The following is a 27,257-nucleotide window of genomic DNA, read 5'->3' as shown; positions in this document are numbered from 1 at the left end:
GAAAGAAAAATATATTCAAGTAATTTGCCTTAGTCCAGCTTTTTAGTAAAAGGATACGAATTAACAGGTCACTCTAGAAGTATCTGGTAATTGAATCAGGATTGTGAACTCGACCCTCTTTTATTCTATCGGATTACCATAATGAGATTGGAGGAGAAGGAGAAGGAGAAGAAGAAGAGCAAAGGGAGGCAAACAAGATGAACAGGAAGTAGGTGGATGAAAGCAAAAGAAAGAAAGTTTTGTAAGACATTTAGTTAAAATTAGATTTAACATGTGTTAGTTGTAGATGAAACCAGAGACTCGGAGGACCATAGAAAAAAGTGGTCCCCAAATTTTAGCATATAGAGTAAACCCCCCTCTTTGATTCTCTGTCTCTCTCTCATTCTTACGAAGAGGCTGTAAGAGAATCAGAGGAAGTGACCCAAACAAAAAAAAATACCTTCTCTGTATCGACCTGAGGTTAATTTGCGAGGCACTGCCGATCTAACTGGAGTACTACCTGGGTTTCTGTACAAGAAGTGGGTTTACCTCAGCCTGTACTCTTATTCCAAGAGGAGGCTTAGTATTTGTATCTCCTCTGTATTCTGTAGAATCCCCCTCCCGCCACCACCATGTATATATATATATATAACCAGCTTCATTATTATTTTCTTTTCACTAGAAAGCCCAGTACAAGAGGTATAACCCGGTTAGGAATGGTGAAGTGAGGAAACGGCAGCCTATACTGTGTGAGGTAAAGTGAGGGATATACCCTTTCAACCGGAGGAACAACGTTAATTAATGATTGTACTAATAACATTGGTTTTGCATGAAGCAAAAACCCACTGGACAGCCGTGGATTGAACGAGTTCACTTGAACTTGGGCATGGTTGTTACCCCACCCGCCGCCGCCGTCGCCGGTTAAACTTGGGCCAATCACCAAGAGCATCCAGTGTAATAGACCGCTTCCTCGTCCTCCATGTGGCTCGTGTTGAGCCGTCCCAGAGGTAAGTCAAACCCTCTTAACTAGGGCAACACACCCAGGTACTCCCCTACCTTCTATCAAACATCCTGCTTATATTCCCCACCCTCCATAGCCTCAACATAAAGCCCCACCGTAGTGGTAAGCCTGCCTCTTACCCAGGCTTGGAATGAATTTAATTGACCGCTCTTGGCTTTCTGTGCGAGCGAAATGTACATAGTGCAAGCCCCTTCGTTAACTCAGAACTTAGGAACTTGCTATTCTATTGTTTATTATTTATTTTTACTGTGTTCAATACATGCTATTTTATTTATTACCTTCTAATTTGAATCATCGCATTGTCTTATTGTATAATTTCATTTTAACTTGAATTTTTATCCCTCTTGTTTATAATTAATTTTAAATTCAGGCGGGCTTTATGTCCAACTACCAATTAGGTGTCGTGGACGGAGGCGACTAGCAAACATACTTTACTGTAGGGTGAAGGGACCAGTAATTGACTGCTTAAGAAAAAATTCGAGTTTAAGGTAGAATAACTTCCGTTATTTTGGCTCCAGGTGTAGGTTGTAAAATTGTACCGCTCCAGTAGGATGTATTTTATTTTATTAATATTTTAAAAGCAGTAAATTCGATCTTTATGTCAACCAAAAATGATTTTTTTTGAAAATATGTCAATGACCCAGTAATTGACATACCGAATTTTCGGTGGAACCAGTGTTTGACATGGGGTGGGACCAGTAATTGACATACAAATATATTCATGAAACGACATAAGATATGCATTCAAAATCACTTTTAAATCTAAATAAATCACTTAAATCACCTAAATCACTTTTTCAATTGGATTTATAACAAAAATCGGTCTTAATTCATAATTAATCAGTTTTTAAATAGGCAAACCTAAATAATCTAATATTTTTCAACATTACGCTATTTTATGCAGTTTTTGACGACCAACCCTTACACAACTGTCCTACTGGACAGTTTTAATTAAGTTCCCCAAGCCAAGACAGGTAATTTGAATAACAGCCCTTACTTTCAATAGTGCCAAGGAGATATTAGCTAACATACATGTTAGATCGTACACAATGTCTGTCGGCTCGCTTTTATCTCTTTCTCTCAACTCTTCCGCTCTCTTATCCTTTAGTTTCCGCTAAATATTTTGTTACTTAAACCTCTTTTTGGGAATTTTTTTTTGGTTCTCACTTTACCAAACTCTCTACTTCCGATTAGACTATGTGGTCACATCCTTGTTTTATCCATTCCGCCTATAACGTTGCTACTGATGGCATCTACGCGTCCTTGGGTTCGCTTTCTAGTGAACAAAATTTCTCCTACGCTTCCCTTCTTTTGGAGCGCTTCGCTAATATTTTCCACAATCTGTGCTGCCAGTGTCATTTGCTTCGAAACCAAACTATCTGAATGTAATTCATTCTTATTTTCTGCATCTAAACAGTATTTGATTGTTTATTATTACTGAGTTACCTCTTGGGCTCATTTATATATACACTGTGTGCACGTTAATCGCGTCCCGCCTCAGGTTGTAAGCATTCGCACTTACAACAGTAATAAATAAATGAAACATCAATGAAAAAAAAACTAGATTAAAAAGTAAGTAATGTGTAACATCACTAAGTCACCAACTTCTCCACTTATGTTTAATTTCGCACCTGGTACTTCTCTTGAGGGAGCTTCATTTTTCCCCTGGCCGTTTTATTTGATGGAATTCTATGGTACAGCCATTTCCTCCCTTTCTTCTTTGGAATTTGGCAAGGACCCAAAACTGAGGGAGAATGAGAGATTTTCAAACTCCAATAAGTGGGCGTCGTTTTTATCATTCACGTTGGCCTCGTGAAACTGTTCGGCGATCTCGACTATTCCAGTTTGTTGTTCATACATTGTTGTTCTGTACAGAATAATCATTCTGCATGCCCTCTTGAAATAAGGCGTACATTTGCTAATTCATTAATTTAAACATATTTTGTTGGAAGTTTTACTATTTATTTTATGTTGCCGATTTTTATCAATGATTTTATTTTACAATGTATTGAATTTTTAATTATAATAAAATTTACCAACCCATCTTATCATTTTCCCAGGAAGTCAATCACTGGTCTCAAACAAAAAAGCTGTAGGACTAGTAATTGACATACATGCCGTTTCAAGGACCAGTGATTGACAGCCCCATGCTCAATGCTTCTTATAATTAAAAAAAAAACTACATAAATGAAATCTACAAGTGATACTAATTATAACAGAACATTGATAACCACACGAATATATGAACAAATAAACGAAAAATAAGAAAAAAGGAAAATTATTTTCTTATCAATCCTCCTTAGCAACGGCTTGTTTTTTCCTTGATTTTGAACTTTTTACACAAATAACCTTCCACTGATACCAAGGAACATTCCAATAATTAATATTTTTCTGGAACTGCTGCCTAAAGGCTTCTCAATAACGAAATTGAAAGAATCACCACTAAAAACGGCTCATATCCCTTATAATACCAGTTTATATCTGGTATGTCAATTACTGGTGCCCAGTCAATTACTGGTCCCTTCACCCTACATTTCTCATATTAACCATTAAATAAAATCCAAGGCCTAGACCAGGGAGTCGAACCCACTAAACCAACAATACATCTTAGCATTGCGGGTCTAGCCTATAACCGCTAGGCTAACGTGGTGCCTTACAATTAATTTTTATTATACTTAGTGAGGGAAAGAATTGCATTCGAGTAGCAATTTTGAAACTGAACTGTCACCGGAAATAGAATACAATTTTGATGTTTTGTCAGCACCCACCCACACACACACACCGTAACTATTAAAAAAAAAATACGAAAATTTAAAATCAACATTTTCGCTTAGATGCCATTAATGGTTGCGACATATCAGTTTAATAAGACTCTTAAGTTCGGAAAATGAAGAAAATTTAGCGTGCTAGTAGTAGGAAGAGAATGATGTGTTTACACCATATTTTTTTCAAGTGATCAGTATGATTGGAACTATATAAAGCAATCCTCTGTATTTGTAGGGTAGCAAGTTTATTACTGGACAGACGATAGCTCCTTTCACTTGGAAGTTCGGAAAGTGGTAGGGAAGAGCCGGGAGAAGGGAATATTGATTAGTCCCTTCACTGCCCTCTCAATTAACCAGGTAATTGATCCGGAGTCCCATGATAAACGATCTAGTACTATTAATTTAATTAAGCTCTATCCGAACGATTAAGCTCTTGGATATTATAAGTAGATGATTTATTGAGCTCTCAAAATTTCCAAAACATGGTACATTCTATCAGAGTAATACTATTTATTGGATATGATTTCATCTCTATCAAGCTTTTCAAACTTGGACCCTCTCTCTCGTAGTTTTATTTTATTGGGCTAACCGTCCCGTTTTGTCCGAGATTAGACCGTTTGAATGCACCATTCTGACGTCTCGGCTTATCGTACGGGATATCTGATTTTATTTTATTTTTTGTGCGTGTATTGTTACACCAGCAATTTATCGCTATAATTAACACTGAAGGCACTGGTTATGCATACTTCAACATGCTCACGCTGATGGAAAAGCTAGCTCAGATGAGGAAATCGCGAAGCTGCTGGTATTTTTAACCGCTGGATGATTGATTTTGAATCATAGAAGGGAACATTAACTATATTGTGTATTAGAATTTTGGAGGCGCCACGGTAGCCGAGCGGTTAGAGGCGAGACCTGCGAAGCTAATATGTATTGTGGTACTGGGTTCGCTTCCCGGTCTTTAGGCCTTGGATTTTATTTAATGGTTAATAAAAAGAAATTTACAGTAAAGTATGTTTGCTAGTCGCCTCCGTCCACGACACCTAATTGGTAGTTGGACGTTAAGCCCCGCCTGAAAAAATAGGCGATTACTTTACTTTTATTAAAATTTTGGATTGTACAGGGATTTTATTCTCTGGAGGTTGGAAAGTTTGATGGAACCACAAAGTACTGTTCCGTACGTCCTGGTGGGTTTTAAAATGGTGTTGTTCGTTGAGAGGTCTGGATCCTGTGGTCGAGTAGTCTTTTCATTTGTTGGTAACGTCTGTGGGGCTCAATTTATTTGTTGTTCGTAAAAATGGTACGCTACGGTAATCGTGTTTGTTCAACACTTGGATCTTGGCGGATCCGTGGCCAGCTAAAATGAAAAAAACAAAGCCCTCCTAGTCAGACCAAAGACTTCTCTGGCCTGTCGACAGAGCCTCCATTACTTCCGGGACCCTTTTAAAACCCACTGATCCATCTCTGAACTGCCACTCAGGAAAATTACAGAAATAATGGGTTGTCCCCTTCTGCAACGCGTAATGACCTGCGGTATCCCGGAGCTTTCAGGTCTCCAGGAAATCCTCTTTTTTCGAGTGGGGGGGGGGCAGCCGGAAAGAAATCAAAATCTAACCAGTTGTGGAATTGAGTCAAAAAGCAGTTTTATTTTTAAATGAGTAATTTCAATATAATAAATAAATTCTTGTAAAGTAGGTAGTCGATTGTAAAGTCGGTAGTCGATTGTAAAGTAGGTAGGGATTGCCCTATTTTTTATATTTTTTCTTTTCTTTTTTTTTTGATGCCCTCAAAATAAAAATAAAATCAAAAAAGTGAAAATCAAAATGGCCAAATTTAAATTACAATGTAATAAGAAGATAACAATAACAAATGGAATATGTAGGTTTTTGGTATAATGTTATTTCAGGCATTCATGCACACACTTTCAGAAAACACGTATATATATATATATATATATATAGGTTACATTTACAACAAACACTTCCAAAATTTCACTTACACAACACGCCCATTATATATAGATAAAGAGAATTTAGATCGATGTTTCCACTGGAGAATCTATAGTTAACTCTCGTTCAGTGGAGTTTACAAATTATAAGTGGAAATCTGGATAGAAAGGGGATGCTGGCTGTCCGACGTTAGAGGTACAGGGCTATACATGGGAACACCATTAGCCAATCAGTTGGTCTCTTTAACCATGTAGTATTGGTCCCCGTGATTGGCCCCTGGATCACTGGCCGCGTGCTTTTATACTAGAGGTCATGTGGTTGGCGGAACGGCTATTACTGCCAGCTTCTCTCTTTTGTGGTCTTATAACATTTATACTTGTCCCATATATATATATATATATATATATATATATATCCTGTACATTAGTCCTATAGATCACAGAGGCAATGCTAAAATTGGTTTACAATTAACAACTTGTGACATGTATTTTAATTCTATTAGCAATACGTATAGGAACAGAATATTCAGAATTCAATTTTAAATTGAACTGAGACCATATCGGGGTTTAGAAAATGCAGGGCTCGTCTCCGGAAGGTTAAACAGTTTCTTTACCAAGGGTTGGCATATTTACTAGAAATGCCCTTCTTAAAAAACGTTAATTGCAATTGTTAAGAAAATAAAATTTTAGGTTTGCATAAATGGTGAATTATGCTTACGTATTAAATAAAGTGAAATCAAGAACTTTACGAGACAAGAGTCACTGCAGCAGGAGAAGGGTTAGAGGGGGAACGGAAAGAGAGAGAGAGAGAGAGAGAGTCAATAAGCCAGGAAAACATTCCCGAAAGGTTTTCATTAAATTTTCCAACCGACAGGTGATTTCTTGTAAGGTTAATATAAAATGTAATTTTAACTTTAGCTATAAAGGGCCCTGGAAGGAGAAGAAGAAGCAGAGGCAGTGCACTCTAGTGGAGCAGGGTAAGCGAGCTCTCCTATGTATTTGGCGAACAGAAAGGGTACAACAGCAAGCCCACAGTCTAGTTCCTGGTGGGTAACAACCACCCAACCAACAAACCACCCAAAACCTCCCTATCTGGCCAAAAAAGGAGCAACTTCTCCATTTTAACTTTACATTTACTAGAAATCTCTTCACGCCAAACCGTTTATTGCGTACATCACAAGAAAATGAAATGAATAAACTTTTAAAACTGGGAGCCTTGTCTGACGTTTTCAACTTCAAAATTAATTGTAATAACCCAATTTTGTTTATTATATAAGTTTATGACAAGAAACTATTGTTAATTAATGTTGATATATCTGGCAAAGAGTTATCTGATTGGTGCTAGGCCACTACTTTAATATCAGTTCCATTTTTTTGTACTAAAAATCCCCTTAGTAAATACTAAAATTACTGCTTCTTAAGCGCCACATTAGCCGAGAGGTTATAGGCTAGACCCGCAATGCTAAGATGTATTGTTGGTTAGTGAGTTTGATTACCCCGGTCTAAGCCTTGGATTTTATTTAATGGTTAATATGAGAACTTTATAGTAAAGTATGTTTGGCGGTTATAGGCTAGACCCGCAATGCTGAGATGTATTGCAGGTTAGTGGGTTCGATTTTGTTTAATGGTTAATATGAGAATTGTAAAGTAAAGTTGTCTCCATCCACGACACCTAATTTGGTAGTTGGACGAGTAAGGGCCGCCTAAAAAAAGAGGAATTACTTTACTTCTTTTTTTTTTCTCTAACTGCAATTCTTTGTAATTATAAGGGATGAATTTGCTTTAAAAAAACAGTTCACACCTGCTCTGAATCATTATAAAAAAAGCCAGAGCTGAGGCGAGCCAAACCTTTTAAGCTCCGGATTACAAGGCGCTAAACCATTATTTTGCGATCATAATTAATGCATTCTTCAAATAGATAGAAAAAAGAGTTTCGACCTCTTAGCCAACCCTGGCCATTTCCTATACAACATTTTTTGTAGCTCCTTTCGGACTAAATAGATGCTTTGATTTAAAATTTGATGAAATGGTTGATTTAAATTTGTACTATAGCCTGAATAGGCTATTATATTTTGCACTTCAGGGGATTGCCTGAACAAATTATTAGGCTCTTTTTTTTTTTTTTTTTTTTACTTCCTTTACCATGGGAAATGTCTGAATGGACGTACTGAATGGACAAATTATATTTTTTCCTAGGACCAAACTATTCTGATAAGATATTCTGTGTTATCATCGTCAACCTTTCAGAAAGAGGTTTTCTGCAACAATTTTCCAATTTACAATTGCATGATGAACAATCACTCTTCGTTATGGTCTTTTTTTGATGGGGGCGGAGCAACGGTGGAAAAAGACGTTTCCTATAAGTTGGGTCAGTATGTCTGTGCGTACATCCCTTTTGTATATCACAAGTGAAGTTAATGAGGTACACAAAGTACTTATTAAGCAAGTCAGGTAAAGTGTTTATGGTTAAGGGTGAAAAGTAAGTTTTACGTTCATACACCATGGACTAGACAAGCGCAAATACAAAACGACCAGACATATCACTAGCCTTGACGAAGAACCAGAAAGAGAAGAAGAAGAAGAAGCAACAGTGATAGAATTCGTAGTATACTAGAAGAACAGAGATTGTATGACGAAGAGAAGGTGGGGGTGTCCATCCTGCTAAAGAAGACGAAGAAGACGAAGAGAGATAGGAAAGTGAATAAGAGAATTCAGAGAGAGAAAGTGAGAGATGTGTTTGTTTAGAGTAAATAAGAGTGGCAAGTTGGGGAAGAGAGAGAGGAGAGAGAATCTGGAGGTTCGTGCTTCAGTCGGTGAGGGGGGGACGGCCTGGAAGAGACTGGAGAAGAGGCTGGCAGTCCTACGTTAGATTATTACGAGCATTCATTAGAGTTCGCTAATTACTCCTTCCTTTAATGAATAAGCTCTAATGAACCACTTTCTGTTAATTAAAGAGAGAGTTTTGTATCTGTATGCGTGCGTATGTTTGAGAGCTCAAGGGTGAGAGAGTGGGGAGGAGAAGGGGGAAACGAAGTGTTTTGCCTGAGCTTCAGTTTTAGTTAGAATGAGACAGTTAGAGAAAGAGTGTTGTTTTTAGGAGAGAATTCTCTCGGACTAGTTCCTCAGGAGAAAGAGAAAGCACCGTGAGAGAGAATGATAAAGTCAAGCATTTACTATTAAAAAAAAACAAAGTACTTAAAAGAGAAATGTTGAAAAAGAGAAGTAAAATGAGATTCTCAGCTTGGAAGTAAAAAAATAAAGAAAAAACAGAAAATAAAAACAACACTACCAGAGAGAGAGAGAGAGAGAATAAAGAGGGAGAAGAGGAGGACAGCGTGGTGAGCCCAGAGGAGTTGAGGGAACACAGAATAATACAGCTCATTACGCGAAAGCCTTTTTCGGAGGGATTCGATAACAAAACGACTCCCCCTTCCCCCTTTACCCACCAATTGGCCAACTACAAATGTTCAAACGGACAAAATAACCGTTTCATTCCAGTTAATTAACACCCCTAGCGCCCACTTCCTCATCCCACTTCATCCTGCTCCTCCGTCTTTCTGAACGCGGCCCGTTCATTCCTCTCAATTCTCTGCCTTTACTCAACTTATCCTCCACCCTCCTGATCGTATTGCTTATATTATTTCTTTGTTTCTTTTTATTATTATTATTATTTTCAACTTCCGCCTGTTACACAAATAATTCTAGGTATTGAAAACGTGGTAATATCGGCCGTAATGGATAATATCTCTGAGATTATCCATCTAGCTCGTGGGTAGTTAGCTGTAGATGAGTTAATGAGATGAGTGCAGCCATAAAAAGCAGATTTGGGTAGCTATAAATTTATAGACAGGAGCGGAATATTAGTGATTTGAATATATATACAGGTTTCGTGACCGTAAATTGTTAAACTTGGAATTCTAGGTTAGCGAGGAATCGGTCCAAATAAAAAACAACTCGTCTCTTTGCCAACATTTCGACAAATATATTGTCCTCTTCAAGGCCTGGATATTACAAATACAGCAATAATTATGTGTACAGAAGTTCTTTTAAATTTGCTAATCATTTGGTTCTTATGTTATTTAGTTCATAAGGGTTTTTGGTATTTCTGGCTTTTTGTATTAAAAGAAATTTCCCAATATCTATTTTATTGTCAAAATTGAACATTGTAACTGTCTCATTGTTCATTACCAAAATTCCCGTGTAAGTCCCGCTATATCTGTATGTATATATATATATACTCGTATATATATAGACCTGTTCTCCAGTTCTAGCTCTTAGTTTCTGTAACTAAGAGACGAGTTGTTTTTTATTTTACCGATTTCTCGCCAACCTAGAATTCCAAGATTAGTGATTTGATTAGGAAGGCTGAAGGCCTGAATAGAATAAACGATAATCACTGTTCATTATTTTTGGTGACTAATTCATAGTTTCAATAGGATGAAAAAAATAAACTGCTAGTTTCAGTCATTGATATATTTTTATTATGCCGAGCTTTCGACCTAGGGACTAGGTCCATCTTCAGAGCTAATTTACAATGTACTAACATTAAAGGGTTGGTGTGTCTTCTGTCATATTTACTAATCGACTGAGTGTGATCAGTAGAAATAATATACGTATTGATAATATACATACATTAGATATGTACATCATTTCTATCGATCACACTCAGTCCATGAACAGACATGACCAGAAGACACACCAACCCTTTAATGATGTAAAAAAATTACATTGTAAATTAGTCCTGCAGATGACCTAGTCGCTAGGTCGAAAGCTCGGCAGAATAAAAATATATCAGGGCTGAACTGGCAGTTATTTTTTCATCCTATTGATAAAGGGTAATATTACTGACTAATTGTTTAAGGGCTAGCATTAACAATAACTTAGGAACGAGTGTAAATTACAATAACTAACTGGGGTAAACTATAGGACTATTTCTAAAACAATTGGCCGAACTGAACGACGAGTAGAGTAAGGCAGCGAAGAGAGTGTAAGAATGAATCCTCAGCGAGTGAATGCAATGCCCTGAATGCGATTGAGTGTCCCCCAAGTCCTTATACAATCTGATGCTGTGGACAGCTTCTATTTTGCACTGAGCCTACCTAAAGCTTTAACCCTTCTAAAAGAAGCTAAACAGAATGACGAGTAGAAGTAAGGTCGTGAAGAGAGTGTAAAAATGAATCCTCAGCGAGTGAATGCAATGCCCTGAATGCGATTGAGTGTCCCCAAGTCCTTATACAATCTGATGCTGCGGACAGCTTCTATTTTGCACTAAGCCTACCCGGGCTTTAAACCCTTTAAACCTTTCTCAGCCATTTGGAGTCCTTATATACTCCGAAGCTTGTACAGCTTCTATTGCTTTGAGCCTACCTAAAGCTTTAACCCTTCTAAAAGAAGCTAAACAGAATGACGAGTAGAAGTAAGGTCGTGAAGAGAGTGTAAAAATGAATCCTCAGCGAGTGAATGCAATGTCCTGAATGCTACTGAATGTCCCCAAGTCCTTATACAATCTGATGCTGCGAACAGCTTCTATTTTGCACTGAGCCTACCTGAGCTTTTAAACCCTTTAAACCTATCAACTTTTCTTCCCGCATTTTTCGATTAACCTAATTTTGTGACACTAAGTACGTCCAGAATTCGACTTAACTTATGTTACCATCAGCTCACTACATTTCCTGATTGCGAGAGATGAGATGAGATATGTGCTGTTTAAAATGTTAATATGTTAAAGTAAAATGAGTTTTTTTGTTAAAATTTATTACACCTAAGCTCTGTATTGTTCATTGTTTATTGGTGACTCCAATTCGGAAGGAATCAATAATCATTAATCCAGAAGAAAGAAAGGAATAATAATGTCAATTTAAATCATTATTTATTTATTATTTTGCGGAGCTTTCGACCTAGGGACTTAGGCCGTCTTCAGGGCAGTGGAACATCCTTGAATTAATTATAACGCTATTATTATAATTCTACTGTTAAAATAAGTCCCACAGCCCTGAAGATGGCCTAAGTCCCTAGGTCGATAGCTCCGCCAAATAATAAATAAATCATGACTGAAATTGGCTGTTATTTTTTAGCCCTTCTAAGGCTAAGTGTTCCGCACGTTTAGTGCGAAGGTAACGTTTTAGAATCGTTAATTTGGAATTATCAGTATATTTTTTTTAATTATCAGTTTAAGTTGGTTGATACGTAGTGAAATTGATTTATTTTCAATTTCTCACACCATCGTTCTGTTTTGAAAAAGTTTATCAGTTACAAACCAGGTAATTAAAAAAAATTAAACTTTTGTCAATTTAAATGGTTTTTCCGTTATGCTGTTTATATCGCAAACACGTTTCCATCAATTTCCTGTATTTACTATTCATAAAAAAAAAGGGTGGGGAGGAGAATTACGGAAGCGGATGTTCAAATTGGCCCTTCAATAGGACTGAGTTCGTTGAATACATTCCCAGACCAGATGCACATCTCTAAACTCATGTATGTATTCAGATGTTGTTGTTGCTGTACATAATATTTCAAAATGTTGTTTGCTAACCAGGGAAAAAAAACAAAACAAAAACGTACGAAAATATATATATATATATCTGGTATGAGGGCATTATAAAGGCTAAAAAACAATGGTACATGGTACTTGTCCAAATAAGCCCAATCACCCTGGCCATCCATTTGGATAAAATTTTATAGGATATTTTATACGATATAAACTTTTATATGTTCTCCCCGATTTCTGTCCCTTTCTAACCCTTTGTTTATTTATTTATTACGCCCTTCAAATATTTTTTTTTTTTTTTTAATCAATTGTGATTAGATATTATATGAAAACAAACATAAGCACCGACTTCCGGTATTATCTACATGCAGTAGCGCAGGGTGGTTATTTCAGCTGGCCATGGAGTGACGCGTGTGATATCAGTAGGACTTTCACTTCACGGGTAACATGATCATCAAATACTGTCTTGGAGAATATACTGTTAGCTTCAACACATCTGTAGGAGCGGAACTTCCGGCCAAATTTTATTTTAGCGGAGAAATTGAAATAATATTTTAATAGTTTTTCCATAAAAAAAAAGAAAAAGTGGAAGGTAAACGAAGCACTTGTCACCCATACACAATGACAAAATGTGCGAAACTATTGTGCTTTATACAGAATACGTAGTTGGACGACGCTCCAAAATTGTCTATAGAACTCGAAACTATTGATGATATCCTCAAACCCTATGTGGACCTACGGAGTAGAACTGTGGGGTTTAGCCAAACCTATAAACATACGGACAGAACTGGACATTACAATCAAAACTACTTCCGGCAGATAGTTGATGCTCCTTTCTACGTCACTAATCTCAACGATCTCAACATCCCATTCAACAACAACTAGCCAAGACGAAATATCGCTAGTTCCATACTGCTCTCTCTACTTGTTCTAGTCTTCTTGCAATTCCAATCAAAACTACTCCGACAGATAGTTGACGCTCCTCTCTACGTCATTAACCTCACTCTTCATAACGACCTCAACATCCCATTCGTACACCAACTCGCCAAGACGAAATATCTCTAGTACGATACTGTTCTCTCTACTTGTTCTATAATCCTATCGCAATTCCAATCAAAACTACTCCGACAGATAGTTGACGCTCCTTTCTACGTCACTAACCTTACTCTTCACAAGGACCTCAACCTTCCCTTCATAGACCAACTCGCCAAAGCGAAATGTCATTGTTCTCTTTACTTTCTCTAATCTTTTCGCAATTCCAATCAAAACTACTCCGACAGATAGTTGACGCTCCTTTCTACTTGTCTAACCTCACTCTTCACAAGGACCTCAACCTCCCCTTCATAGACCAACTCGCCAAGACGAAATATCACAAGTACCATACTGTTCTCTCTACTTCTCTAAAACTCTCGGAATTCCAATCAAAACTACTCCGACAGATATTTGACGCTCCTTTCTACGTCACTAACCTTACTCTTCACAAGGACCTCAACCTTCCCTTCATAGACCAACTCGCCAAAGCGAAATGTCATTGTTCTCTTTACTTTCTCTAATCTTTTCGCAATTCCAATCAAAACTACTCCGACAGATAGTTGACGCTCCTTTCTACTTGTCTAACCTCACTCTTCACAAGGACCTCAACCTCCCCTTCATAGACCAACTCGCCAAGACGAAATATCACAAGTACCATACTGTTCTCTCTACTTCTCTAAAACTCTCGGAATTCCAATCAAAACTACTTACGACAGACAGTTGACGCTCCTTTCTACGTCACTAATCTCACTCTTCGTAACTACCTCAACATTCCCTTCATAGACCAACTCGCCAAGACGAAATATCGCTAGTTCCATACTGCTCTCTATACTTGCTCTAATCCTCTCGCAATTCCAATCAAAACTACTTACGACAGATAGATGACGCTCCTTTCTACGTCACTAACCTCACTCTTCATAACGACCTCAACATCCCATTCGTACACCAACTCGCCAAGACGAAATATCTCTAGTACGATACTGTTCTCTCTACTTGTTCTATAATCCTATCGCAATTCCAATCAAAACTACTCCGACAGATAGTTGACGCTCCTTTCTACGTCACTAACCTTACTCTTCACAAGGACCTCAACCTTCCCTTCATAGACCAACTCGCCAAAGCGAAATGTCATTGTTCTCTTTACTTTCTCTAATCTTTTCGCAATTCCAATCAAAACTACTCCGACAGATAGTTGACGCTCCTTTCTACTTGTCTAACCTCACTCTTCACAAGGACCTCAACCTCCCCTTCATAGACCAACTCGCCAAGACGAAATATCACAAGTACCATACTGTTCTCTCTACTTCTCTAAAACTCTCGGAATTCCAATCAAAACTACTTACGACAGACAGTTGACGCTCCTTTCTACGTCACTAATCTCACTCTTCGTAACTACCTCAACATTCCCTTCATAGACCAACTCGCCAAGACGAAATATCGCTAGTTCCATACTGCTCTCTATACTTGCTCTAATCCTCTCGCAATTCCAATCAAAACTACTTACGACAGACAGTTGACGCTCCTTTCTACGTCACTAATCTCACTCTTCGTAACTACCTCAACATTCCCTTCATAGACCAACTCGCCAAGACGAAATATCGCTAGTTCCATACGGCTCTCTCTACTTGCTCTAATCCTCTCGTACAGTCTCTCGCCTCCTCCGACCTAACAGTCTCCAGACTTCCTCTAGGTCTGAAGAACATTATCATCAATATCCTCTAGAGAGCGCCACCACTGGATAGTTTCTCGACCACATTTTATTGCCTAAAACTGCTGTATAACTTATGCCAAAAATTTTTTCCATCGTAATTATCAAATAAATCAATCATTTAAAGAGTGAAGGGGGGGAAGGGAGATTCCATTGGGAAAACAATCAAATTTTCGATTTTAAAATGAAAGCTATGAACTCCTAAATTACACACTTACTGACATTGCGAGACGGAAACAAAAAAAAATTAAGAATGCAAAATCTCTACCCCAAATTCATTTCTCTAGCTCTGACGATGGAAGAAAATCCGAAGCAGGTCAAGGATACAATAAAAATCCAACAATGCGGAGCTAAACACATTTTCCACAATCAAAAATTTGTAGCCTTTTGATTCACTCTAACGACTTTTCTTTCAATACAATTATCACGATGAAATTAAATATTAATTATTTTATTGATTGGAATAATTTACTTTGATTATTAATGAACTCAACACTTCCGGTTTTTTTTTTAAATATTCGTAATGAATTTTTGCACCCTCCATAAAAAAGTGAAATGAAAGAAAATCTAAATAATATCAACCCCTTATTAATTACAATTGTATTTATATTTTCTGTTATTTCAGTAAACAACTAAATTAAATGAGAAAATTTTCAATTATTTGCAAACAGATTGAATGGTAGATAAGTGAATTTTTACTGTGAATTAAAGCATTTATAATTATTCATATATATATCTAAAAAAAAAAAAATAATAAATAAATGAAACAAGTTAATCTAAAAAATTACTCACTCTTTATCCAGGATTTTGCAATGAAACACGCATCTACAAAAAAATTGAAATTCTCTATTAATTAATTAATAATTTTAAAGGTAAAAAAATGTTTATATATTCTAAAGATTATTTTACATAAACCATTCCACCTCTTTTTATCCTTTAGAAAAAGAAAAAGCTTAAACTTAATAATTTAAACCTTCCGGAACAATCTAACTTCCTGTGTGAGTACGACGAGCAAAAGGTTTAAGGAGGGGGCACTTTTGATGGAGTTTAGCCAACGGTGGGTTAAATGTCAACAATTTTGTGTTTTATCACTGGAACTGGACCCCCAAATGTAAAGGGCTCTTTTATATATATATATATATACATATATTGGCGTGTGTGTGTTTGTATGAGTGTGTCAGTTCGTATGCTAAGGGCTACTTCAAAGGATTAGTATTTATTGAACAAATATCAGCCCAGCTCCAGTTTGGCTATCTTAAACTGGGTGTTTAACATACTCTGTATCCATAACATACTTGTATCCAAGTGCTATAACACTATTAAGGTTATTTTTCAATTAATTTACCAATTATTAATTTCTCTTCATTGTTAATTTCTTTGACAGATTGGAAAAAACACGTTTTAAGGTCTTCTGAACGGGGTGAAAAATAGGGGGTTTTATAATCGAGTAAAAGGTGCCACGGTAGCCGAGTGGTTATAGGCTAGACCCGCAATGCTAAGATGTATTGTTGGTTAGTGGGTTTGATTCTCCTCTAGGCCTTGGATTCCATTTAATGGTGAATAAAAGAATTTTACAGTAGAGTATGTTTGCTAATCGCCTCCGTTCACTACACCTAATTGGTAGTTGAACGTAAAGCCCTGCCTGAAAAAATAGGCGATTACTTAACTTTACTTTTTAATCGAGTAAAAGGCGACAAGAAAAAGTTTTGGCCAAAATCGATCTACTGGAATTAGTGAATCGATTTTTTTCAGTATTTTGTTTCATTTTTTTTTTTCTTAAATGGTTACTATAGTTTTCTCGAAAACTAGAGACGTGGGAGACGTGAGTTTCAGCAGATAGTATTTATCCCTTAGATTAGATTATATTAAATTTGGGTGGCCTCAAGGCCTACGCCACTGCGACCCCTGTGGATCTAAAGTGGCTCCCCGGCTTTAGAGCTCACCCTCCAGACCCGTCCGCTTAATCAGACTCTTAATTCTGGAGAGTGGCTCCTGGGTAAAGCTCTCAGGCCTTGGTTTTTTTCCTCTCCCGAGAAGTAAGATCCTTAGCCACCAGACAAGCCCCTCACACTGACACAACACGCGCAGTGCCGTTTCCTCCACCTCTTCCCTGACAGAACCTACAGAGGCTATCATCTGCCAGGCCCATGCGATGCATGTGTTTTCTGAGCCTACAGTGGCCGGGTTAATAGGCCTACAATTATCCTTATAGCCCCACGCGGATTTGACGGATTAATTCTGCAGTCAGCCTCGGCGAAACCCTTAATAATGGCTACCTGAAACTTCCCTGGCGTGCCTGGATCTTCTTAATTTAGGACTTGATATGACGGTTGCAATGTTTTCTACATTGATATTTCGTATATTTATTTATTTATTTATTTGTACATATTTATTGTAATAAAGATTTATTCTATTCTCTTCTATAAAGTATTAACGGTGAAATCACAATTTCGAATCCTGGTCACGATCGCAGTTCCTCTTACTTTTAGATCCACAAGGAAACCATCCTAATTCAAGTAAATATTCATTGTAAGCATTTCCGTTCAAATTAGATGGAATAAATCTGATTGGATTATTTAGTTTGTAGTTCATTTACAGTATTATACAGTTAGTTCATTGTCATCTCATTTAGTGAATGCGTGAACACAAAGCTTGGCTGCAGACAGTGCGCAGCCTCTCTCTCTGGGTACAGGACAAGCTATCTGCTGCTTAATGAACACACCGTCTTGCCGTTCATGCATACTAACCAAGTTCTTAAGGACTTTCACCTATAACTACGCAAATTTAAACCCCATTGCGCTTTATTTTCGAGTTCAATTTATACATAAACAGGGTTATTGAACCCCACAGGATCGTAATTTTCATACGCTCTTTTATTTGAAGAGGGAGAAGAGGAGGAATCTAATTTGCATTTAAATTTAAGTAAGTAATCTTTTGTGTGTGTGTGTTCTTACAAAAAACAAAAACAAAATAAGTGATTAGTATACAAATATCTTAATTAGCTTATTTATAAGCTCTTAGTTCAAACTGGAAAAATTAAGTAATAACGAAAAAAAAAACTTCGCCTAATTCAAACTTTAAGTACAGCTTAACAAGAGGAAGCTTAAGACTTGTCAAGAATAGCAATCAGCTTGATGAGTTCGTTAAAATTATGACATCCTTTTAACGAAATTTACGTAGTTATTGGTAATTTCTTCACGCAAAGAAGTTGAAGACGCTAGACTGGAAAAAAGTTAAGTATTAAGATTTAGGATGATTGCTGAGGATACAATACTAGCTAGTGTTGGTTAGAATAATGGTATTCTGGATTTGGGGTGGACTATCATGGTTTTTGGACTGAGCGAGCATATCGGATTAAAGGTCTGAAGAAAATGTATGGTTAGGCCTACCTCTAAAGTGCCAATTCACTGTTGAATATTACAATGATTACCATCTGGGTTAAAAGAGAATTGATTTCAATCATTTCCTTCAAGAGAAATCTTAGATAATGTGATCAGAGCTGAAATGTTGTATAATATCAAAGAGGGGGGGGGGATTAGCTATTGGATACCGACGCGGAGATCCCCGGCTACGAATCCAGCCTGCTGACTCTTAGATTTTTCTCTTCCTAGGAGCTTCTTCAACAGCACACTGTCCGGTGATGGACAACGTTGTCTGTATCGAGAGAACACTATCCGGAGGCCGACAGTCCACTATAAAAAAGTTCCGGGCGCCAATAATCTCAGATGCCTTAAATTAAGAAAAAAAATCAAAGATTATGCGTCGTAAAAAAAAAAAAATGCATGTTTATTGCATCGACCCTAAACGATTTCGTACTTTCATCCATCTTGAGAGGTATATTAAACAGTTTAGGGTCGAAAATTGGACTGAGTATAGAAAGTAGTATAAAAGAGCACCAGATTTCTTTCAAATTCTTTTTAATATAAAGCAGAGCAATCTGGTGATATTTTATTTAAACCGAGTGGAATACAGAACTGATTTCAAGAAAGACTGTCCACCGTGATCAAAGATATTCCAGGTTTTCCTCTCTGTAAATTTCTGGATTAGAGATGATAAAGAAATTAAATTTCGCTATTGAAGGATATTAAATTGAATGAAAGGGGGGTCATTCAGGATTAATATGGCAGCCAATTAGTTAAATTAAGTCGATGCATATATTAATGCAGCAATATGTTAAACCCTAGTTTAATACGCGGCTTAATGATTTGCTTGCAACAATGAGAGAGGTTAAAGGTGATCATCTTATGGGATTAAGAACCATGGAAAATTGAGGGAAAAAAATGAAAAACTGTCGGCAGAAACTAAACATTTGTCAAATATTTGAATTTTTTTAATAAAATTTCCCAAAAGGAAGTTGTGTCTACATTTCCCTTAAAAAAAAACGGACGTTTAAAAAAGCGGATATGTATAAATGCACACCAAAACTGTAAAGAATTGAGCCTAACAAAAGATTTTGAGTTCTATCAAGACTACTGAACCTTACGTTTCGAAACAACCATTCTACACAAAACTTTGCTGCCATCAACAGCATCTCCTTATTATGGCTCCATTCCCTTCGTATTCCCGAACTAATAAAATTCTACTACCAGAATAATTCAAAACTCTCCCTACACTTGTTCAACAGCTTTTTTTAAGTCCAATCTTATCCTATGCTCCATTTAGACGATTGAAGCGTTAGTGTTTTCACAAATTTTTGTAGATTAAATTCATGTATATAACTCTTTGAAATTAAAATATATTTATTAAAATAATAAAAAAATCTGCGGATGCATCATAGAAATAGGGAGATCTGCATCTTTTCGGACAGCCAGGCTGCAATGCTCTTATTTCCTTTAGAATTGGCTCTTCCCTAGTCTGGGAATGCAGAAAGGCCCTAGAACTACTAGCTGGGCACAATAAAGTTCGGCTGGATTGGGTGCCGGGTCATGTGGGGATTAAAGGGAATGAGACAGTCCATCAACTGGCCAGGAATGGAGCTAGTAATCCTTTCATCGACCCGAAGCCTGTCCTAGGGGATCACCAGGGGCTCAGTTCGTGTGTCTCTCAGAGATTCGATCTCTGAGAAGAGCACGAGACGAACTGGGTGATGTGTGCTGGGGTCAAACACAATAAGAGTATGATCCCTTGGCTGTGTAAGCAAAGAGCCAAAGTGATTCTGTGCTTGAGTAGGCCTATTCACCAGTGCATGGTAGGTTCAGGAAGCATCTTTACAAGGTATGGGGCTTATTAGCTCGGAACTGTTGAGCAGATTGTGTCAGGGAGAGGAGGACAAGGCCTCTTACTTGGTTTTCAATTGCGTTGCGATCGAGTGGTTGCACTATGAAACCTATGCAACCTTGAGACCAAAGGAGGTAGTAGCGCAAAAAGAACTAGTAGAGAAAGTCCACAACCTCTTTAGCAGGGGAGGTTTCGTCTACTTGATCCAAAGGGGGAAGGCCTCTTGTGGCTGCGTGGGGCGTTGGTCCCCTCCCGTTTCTAATTCTAATTCTAATTCTATATAGAACTCTACAGCAAAATATGTTCCACATCCCTGAAGATGACCTTCCCTAGGTCGAAAAATAGGCAAAATAATGCAAAAAAATAATAACCGAAATTGACCATAATCTTTTTTCCTTCAAAATAGTATATTGTAAGAGCTTTGTATCAGAATTCCCAGGTAACAACTGCAGGAGTAGCGGTAACAGGTGATAGGTGAACGTTGACTCCCGGATGCTGTTAATCCATCCATCATTATTTTGGGAGGGGAAGAATCGAACTCGAATCCAATACCTGGAATATCCCAAAGTTAAAGTTCAGAAATCTAGGACTTAATTCAATTAGAAAATTGGTGGAGATTCAATCGATTTGGCAAATACAATAATCTCTGGGCTGGCAGATTACAGACAATCTAACTTATGTAATTACTAATTAATATACCTAACCATAATAATAATTGTAATTTAATGTAAACAATAATACATGTAATATTATTATTACAATACCAATGTAACTAGTATGTGTTTGTGTTTAATATTAGATTTCTGATTGACTTTAGATTAATGCTAAATCCCAAAACCCGACTTTGAACGACCATTACGCGAACATTAGGAATCTTATTTGTAAATAGAATTTTCGAGCGAAATAATCGTGAACTGCTGTCTCGAAATCTTCTTAAAATATACATTTTTATGGAGAAAAGTTTCAAAACCATTTTATCGCGCCATATTTTCTTCATTTCTGACCGATTTTTTTTTTTTTTCTGATTTTAATCCATCTTCAGTAGAAATTGAAAGGTTGACTATCCCTTAGGCGCAGTATGGACTAGAAAGCTTCCTCTATAACTGGAGCAAAGTCAACCTCTTATGAGGGAGCGAGAAGTTGAAACCAGTCAGCATAAGTCAGGAGAGATGGTACTTTTCGACAGAATCTATCAACCTGGAAGTACTCTTAAATGAATTTTCTGGCGATAAAATTTATTTAGATTGTACTATTAGTGATAAAAGGCTTAAATTATAGAAGTTGTTTTTCGCGAAATTAAGTAGCAACTTCGTTCAGCCGATTTCCTTAAAATTTGGGAATGTAGTTTCGAGTTTAATACTGAGGAAAGACAGAAAAATATATAAAAAATGGTCCTCGAATCCCTAAATCATACTCTTTCCCCGAAGTCCCATTATTTGAGTATTATACGTATTTCCCTCCCCCCCCCCAATAAAAGTGGTAGAGCTAATGAGTAGAACAGGTTTTTTTGAGAAAATTCTTTAAAAAGAAAATGATACAGTAAAGTGGATGTTCCGGTAGCTGGATTTCCTGTGCTTTCCTTACTAAGTACCCAAACCGAATAACAGATTACAAATTTTTCATTAATGAGTTTTAAGCCTGTTACGCTAAGATGTATTGCTGGTTTACTGGGTTCAATTCCCTGTCTAGGCCTTGGATTTTATTTAATGGTTAATATGAGAATTTAATTGTAAAGTACGTCAGGCGGTTGTAGGCTAGACCCGCAAAGCTAAGATGTATTGTTGGTTTAGTAGATTCGATTCCCTGGTCTAGACCAGCAATGCTAAGATGTATTGTTGGTTTAGTAGATTCGATTCCCTGGTCTAGACCAGCAATACTAAGATGTATTGTTGGTTTAGCAGATTCGATTCCCTGGTCTAGATCAGCAATGCTAAGATGTATTGTTGGTTTAGTAGATTCGATTCCCTGGTCTAGACCAGCAATGCTAAAGATGTATTGTTAGTTTAGTATATTCGATTCTCTGGTCTAGACCTTGGATTTTATTTATTGGTTAACAAAAGAAATTTATAGTCAAGTATTGTTTGCTAGTCGCCAACGTCCTGGACACCCCTAATTTGGTATTTGGAAGTAAAGAATACAGAGATCAACTTGAAAAATCACTTGGATATTTCCAGGAAATCTGAAAACCAAAAATTTACATGATTGCAGTACTTCCACTTTGGAATTGAACGTGTTTTTTTTTAAAAAAAGTCAATCGATTCCCAATTAATAATTTATTATACAGATCTATATTACCATCATGATGTTATTGATTGCTTTAACTATTTAAAATAATTATTATTTTCCACTAACACTTCTTTTGTTTTAATTTTTCCATTTTCCTAATCACTTGAAACATCAACAGCACGAATTAAATAGATGGGTTAATTGATATTGGGGATTCCCCCACCCCCCTCTTCAAAATTCTCTTAACCAATAAAAAAAAAAGCAAAAAGCTTCTCTATCATCCAATCGCTGATATCACCATTAGCCAGTGTAGCAGAGAAGTTCGTTTTATAAACGCGATATGGGGCGCTGCACCAAGGTAGTGCTACGGGTATTTACCTCCAGTTTTAACATGCGTACATAAAACCGGCGAGTAATGACTAATGCTCATTAGTGCTTGAATAATTTATATCGAGTTTAAAATCGATCAATTCCGATATCACCCACCTACGCACACACACACGAGAGGGAGATATGAATTGACGCGCAGGTTTGGGGGATCTCCCATACCTTTCTCTGGGAATTCCACTCTGCCTCCCATCTAGCCCCTTGCTCCTCTTCAACATTTAATGTTATAATGTACGATCCATTACCTAAATTAAGCTTTATTTTACTGGGATCCCATCTGTCAAAAAAAAAAAAAGAAATGAACAAATTCCCACACATAAGCGTACATAAAATCAACTCTCTATGATTCCCAAAAAGAATACTTAATTATTATAATTTCCCAATTATGGCGCCGGGAAAACGGTGGAAGTGCCACATTTATGGAGAAGATTGGCTATTTTTGGGGGAACATTTTGGGTATGTGATATGACGATTATTTGGATTCTGATGGGATATAGAAAGTGATAGAACATACATCCATACAGGATTTATCATCTGCCACAGGATGAAATGGGAAATTACTACCTTTCTCCTCCACTCCTGTTCCCTGGCCTCCCCCCAACTCAGGATCAATTCCTCCCACACACACACACAAACAATATTTGGAAGAGCGGGCCCCCCCTTCAATTAGCAAGTTAACCTATTAGAATACACTTTTAATTGTGAACCCCCCCAATCATTTGACTAATTGTAACCTGTATTGAAACCTCTCTCACATTTGTTTTCGCCTTTCTGTCAGCCTATCTGTTCGTTAGTATTATTTTTGTTGTTTGCAACTCCAGGTGAGACCAAATATTTACAAAGAGAACGTGAGAATGATACATTAATCGAATGAAATAACATTGACTAGAAAGTTTACATTCAATTTTTAGATTTTTTGTTGGTTTTATATTTTTTATTTTTTGTTTTTGGTAAAAAAAACAAAAAAGATATATCATTGATTATTTTATGACTAAATTTTTTACTTTTAATAATTTTGATTCTTATTTGTTATTTTTACTTTTTCTTGTAAGAATCTGGAAAGAGTCAGGCCTGGAACTTTTTTTTTTCTCTGCGCATGTGGGGGGGGGGGCCGTTGAAAAAAATCGTTACCACGAAAGAATTCTCTCTACTCGGGAGGTGTGACGGAAATTAGGCACTCCAAGAACTTTCTGGAAAGACCTTACAAGACTTCTTATCTCTTTGGCAGAGCTAAAATGGAGCTGAGGAAGGATACTGTTCTATTTACAAGGGGGGGGGGTGACAGAGGCGCCACGGTAGCCGAGCGGTTTTAGGCTAGACCCACAATGCTAAGATGTATTGTTGGTTTAGTGGGTTCGATTCCTCGGGGTCTAGGCCTTGGATTTTTATTTAATGGTTTAATATCAGAAATTTACAGTAAAGTATGTTAGGTGGTTATAGGCTAGACCCGCAACGCTAAGATGTATTGTTGGTTTAGTGGGCATTACTAGACTTTTACAAGGGGGACTGTATCATGAGGGAAACAGCTACACAGGATAAGACTAGTTGCGAAACAGCTGTATTGGAAGTGACACTTGAATAACAAAAGTAAAGTAAAGTAATTGCCTATTTTTCAGGCAGGCTTTACATCCAACTACCAAATTAGGTGTCGTGGACGGAGCCGACTAGCAAACATACTTTACTATAAATTTCTCATATTAAACATTAAATAAAATCCAAGGCCTAGACCAGGGGAATCGAACCCACTAACCAACAATACATCTTAGCATTGCGGGTCTAGCCTATAACCGCCTAACATACTTTACTATAAAGTTCTCATGTAAACCATTAAATAAAATCCAAGGCCTTGACCGGGGGAATCGAATCCACTAACCAACAATATATCTTGGTCTAGCCTATAACCGCTCGCTCGGCTACTGTGGCGCCATGACTCTTGAATATTTAATCGCTAAAAATATTACAAAGAAAATTATTACATAAGAGTATTCTGTCCTTTCATTCTGTCTCTTTCTTTTCCTACAACATTTTTACCTGGATTCGAGTGAACATATATAATATTGCGGTTAAAAAGAAGGTCCCCTAATTCGCCGTCCTACCTAAACAAAAACTACTCATGCGTCCGAGTTTCTGAGTCCCAAAAACAGAAACAAGAGGGAGACAAATTTCCCTTTAATTCTTGGGGGTGACAAAAAACAATACAAGCGATTTGTCCATTCGAATTGGTGCGTCACAATGATTTAATAATGGTTGGAAAATTTATATTTTGTGGGTCGGAAAATGAGCATATTCATATAGCTTTCCAAATACTGACCTACTGGAGCGTTATTAAACCCAACAATCGCTTTGCCAATTCAAGCAGAATATTTTAAACATTTGTCATCAACATTTTGTGCAAAGAAACGATAGGTTTTTTTGTTGCGAAAAACAGATCTGCCTGGTTGATTTTATATCGTATAATTAATAATCAATAAAACTGGAAAAATCGGGGGCAGTGAAATAATGTATTACTTTCCCTTACTTACTTAATGCAGTAATTGAGTTTACACCCTAGAAAAATCTGTATTAGGTCATTTGAGTGTGGGAAATTCGATGAAGGGTATTTCTTGGAGGCTTATTTTTAAAGTATCATTTTTGTGTAATGTACAAATATGCAAACAATTATATATTAATAAGAATTAATTAAAATTAAGAGCGAGCAGGCAGTTACCAAGAGTTTTAGCGGAATCTATCATTATATTAGAAATTGACGGAAGAAGGGCATCCAACATAGAAGAAGTGGCTCCCCCATTACTCTGAAATTACCCTAGCGAATATTCGGGATTTCTAAGCGGCGATCCCGGCTTCGAATCCAGCTGCTGGCTGCTTAGATTATCACTTCTTAATAGCTTCTTACAGCTCACCGTCCTGAGTGATGGATGGTGTTGTCTGTAACGAGAGGACATTTTCTGGATGCCGGCAGTGTGCGCTGAAAAAGCTCCCAGCGGCAATGACCACAGATGTTGGGGGAGGGGGCAAAAAAGGATAAATATGTGAAAAAAAAATTGGAAATTTGAAATATATATTTTTTTAATGGTACCTTTAAATTGTTTTCAGTAAAAATTCTAGGTTTTAAGATAATTTAGTGACGGTAAACTGCGGTTAGAAGAAGTCCTGTGAGTGTTCATACTAAGGTTTGTTTTACGTATTCTCAACAGTTGGTGGTGCCCTTCTAGCGGTGTTGTCTAGTACAACATAGAAGTACCATGTTGCTGTGTGGAAGTTTATGTAAAGCATGGAAACAAGAAGCAAAGCAAGGGTAGAGCGAAAAAGGAGCAACCATCAGGTAAACGATGATCTCTCGCGGCAAACTCAAATAGAGGAAATCCAAAAGGGTTAGAAACCACTAGGTGAGTGGATAATCCATTGGTACTCAAAGGGCGTTCGTTACTCAGTACCTATAGTTTGGTTTACTTACATTAATTGGTATGAACAAGTATTACGATCATCTGAAAGGGTTTAGAGGGGTTTTAGGGGGGGGGATAGAGTATACCGGAAGTGATGTGAGGTGGTAAATAATGTACGCGCAAACGGCAACAACGATCTGCATATGTTTAGGTGAGGTATTCGGTGCGGACGAATGAAGCGCGAACGAACGTACTGAGTTCAAGCAAACCCATACATATCCCTAGGGAGAGGGATATGTGTCCAACCATAATTACAGTAATTGTCCCATCTCGGGTTTAATTAACGCGGTTTACCTATTCCCCCAGCGGGGGGGGGAGCCGCTCCATTGGCGACCGTGCAGTACTGAGTACCTACTCAGTGTGCTACTGACTGTCTAACTGTCTCACTCTTGGTTCATTCGCTCTCTGTTCGCATGACATGATTAAGTGATGCTAGCATTATTTCCCTTGTTGACTGTAATATCACTTTGAGAATCTGATTCTGTTATGGCCAATGTTCATGGATAATCCCCACATTACATTATATTTTTACTAAATTATATTCTCTTTTTTTTTTTTTAATTTTGACAGTCAATACAAGTTTTAAAATCCTTTATTTTGAGTGTGCCTCAAAAGAGATTATTTGCAAAAAAGTTGATTTTTGTTAAGGTACAGTAAAGGATGCTGCAATAAAGATATAGGGCCGAAAGTACAATTTTATTGCAACTACTATTTAACTCGATCATCCCATTCTGCCAGTTCCTTTCTTCCTGGAGTTTGACCAGAGCGAGCAGGCAGTTACCAAGAGTTTTAGCGGAATCTATCATTATATTAGGGATTGTCGGTAGAAGGGCATCCAACATAGAATAGGTGGATCCCCATCACTCTGAAATTACCCTAGAAAATCTAGGAGATTATCTAGATATACCAATTCCTACAACCCTTTCAACTTCTTAAGTAAAGTAATGCCCTATTTCTTAGGCACACTTTACGTCAAACTACCAAATTAGGGGCCATGGACGAAGGCGACTAGCAAACATACTCAACTATAAAGTTCTCATATTA

The sequence above is a fragment of the Rhodnius prolixus genome, unplaced genomic scaffold (genome assembly GCF_049639745.1).
Source record: "Rhodnius prolixus isolate KJV_2025 unplaced genomic scaffold, Rpr scaffold_4, whole genome shotgun sequence".
In the NCBI taxonomy this organism is placed as follows: domain Eukaryota; kingdom Metazoa; phylum Arthropoda; class Insecta; order Hemiptera; family Reduviidae; genus Rhodnius; species Rhodnius prolixus.
Note: the sequence above shows the minus strand (reverse complement) of the source record.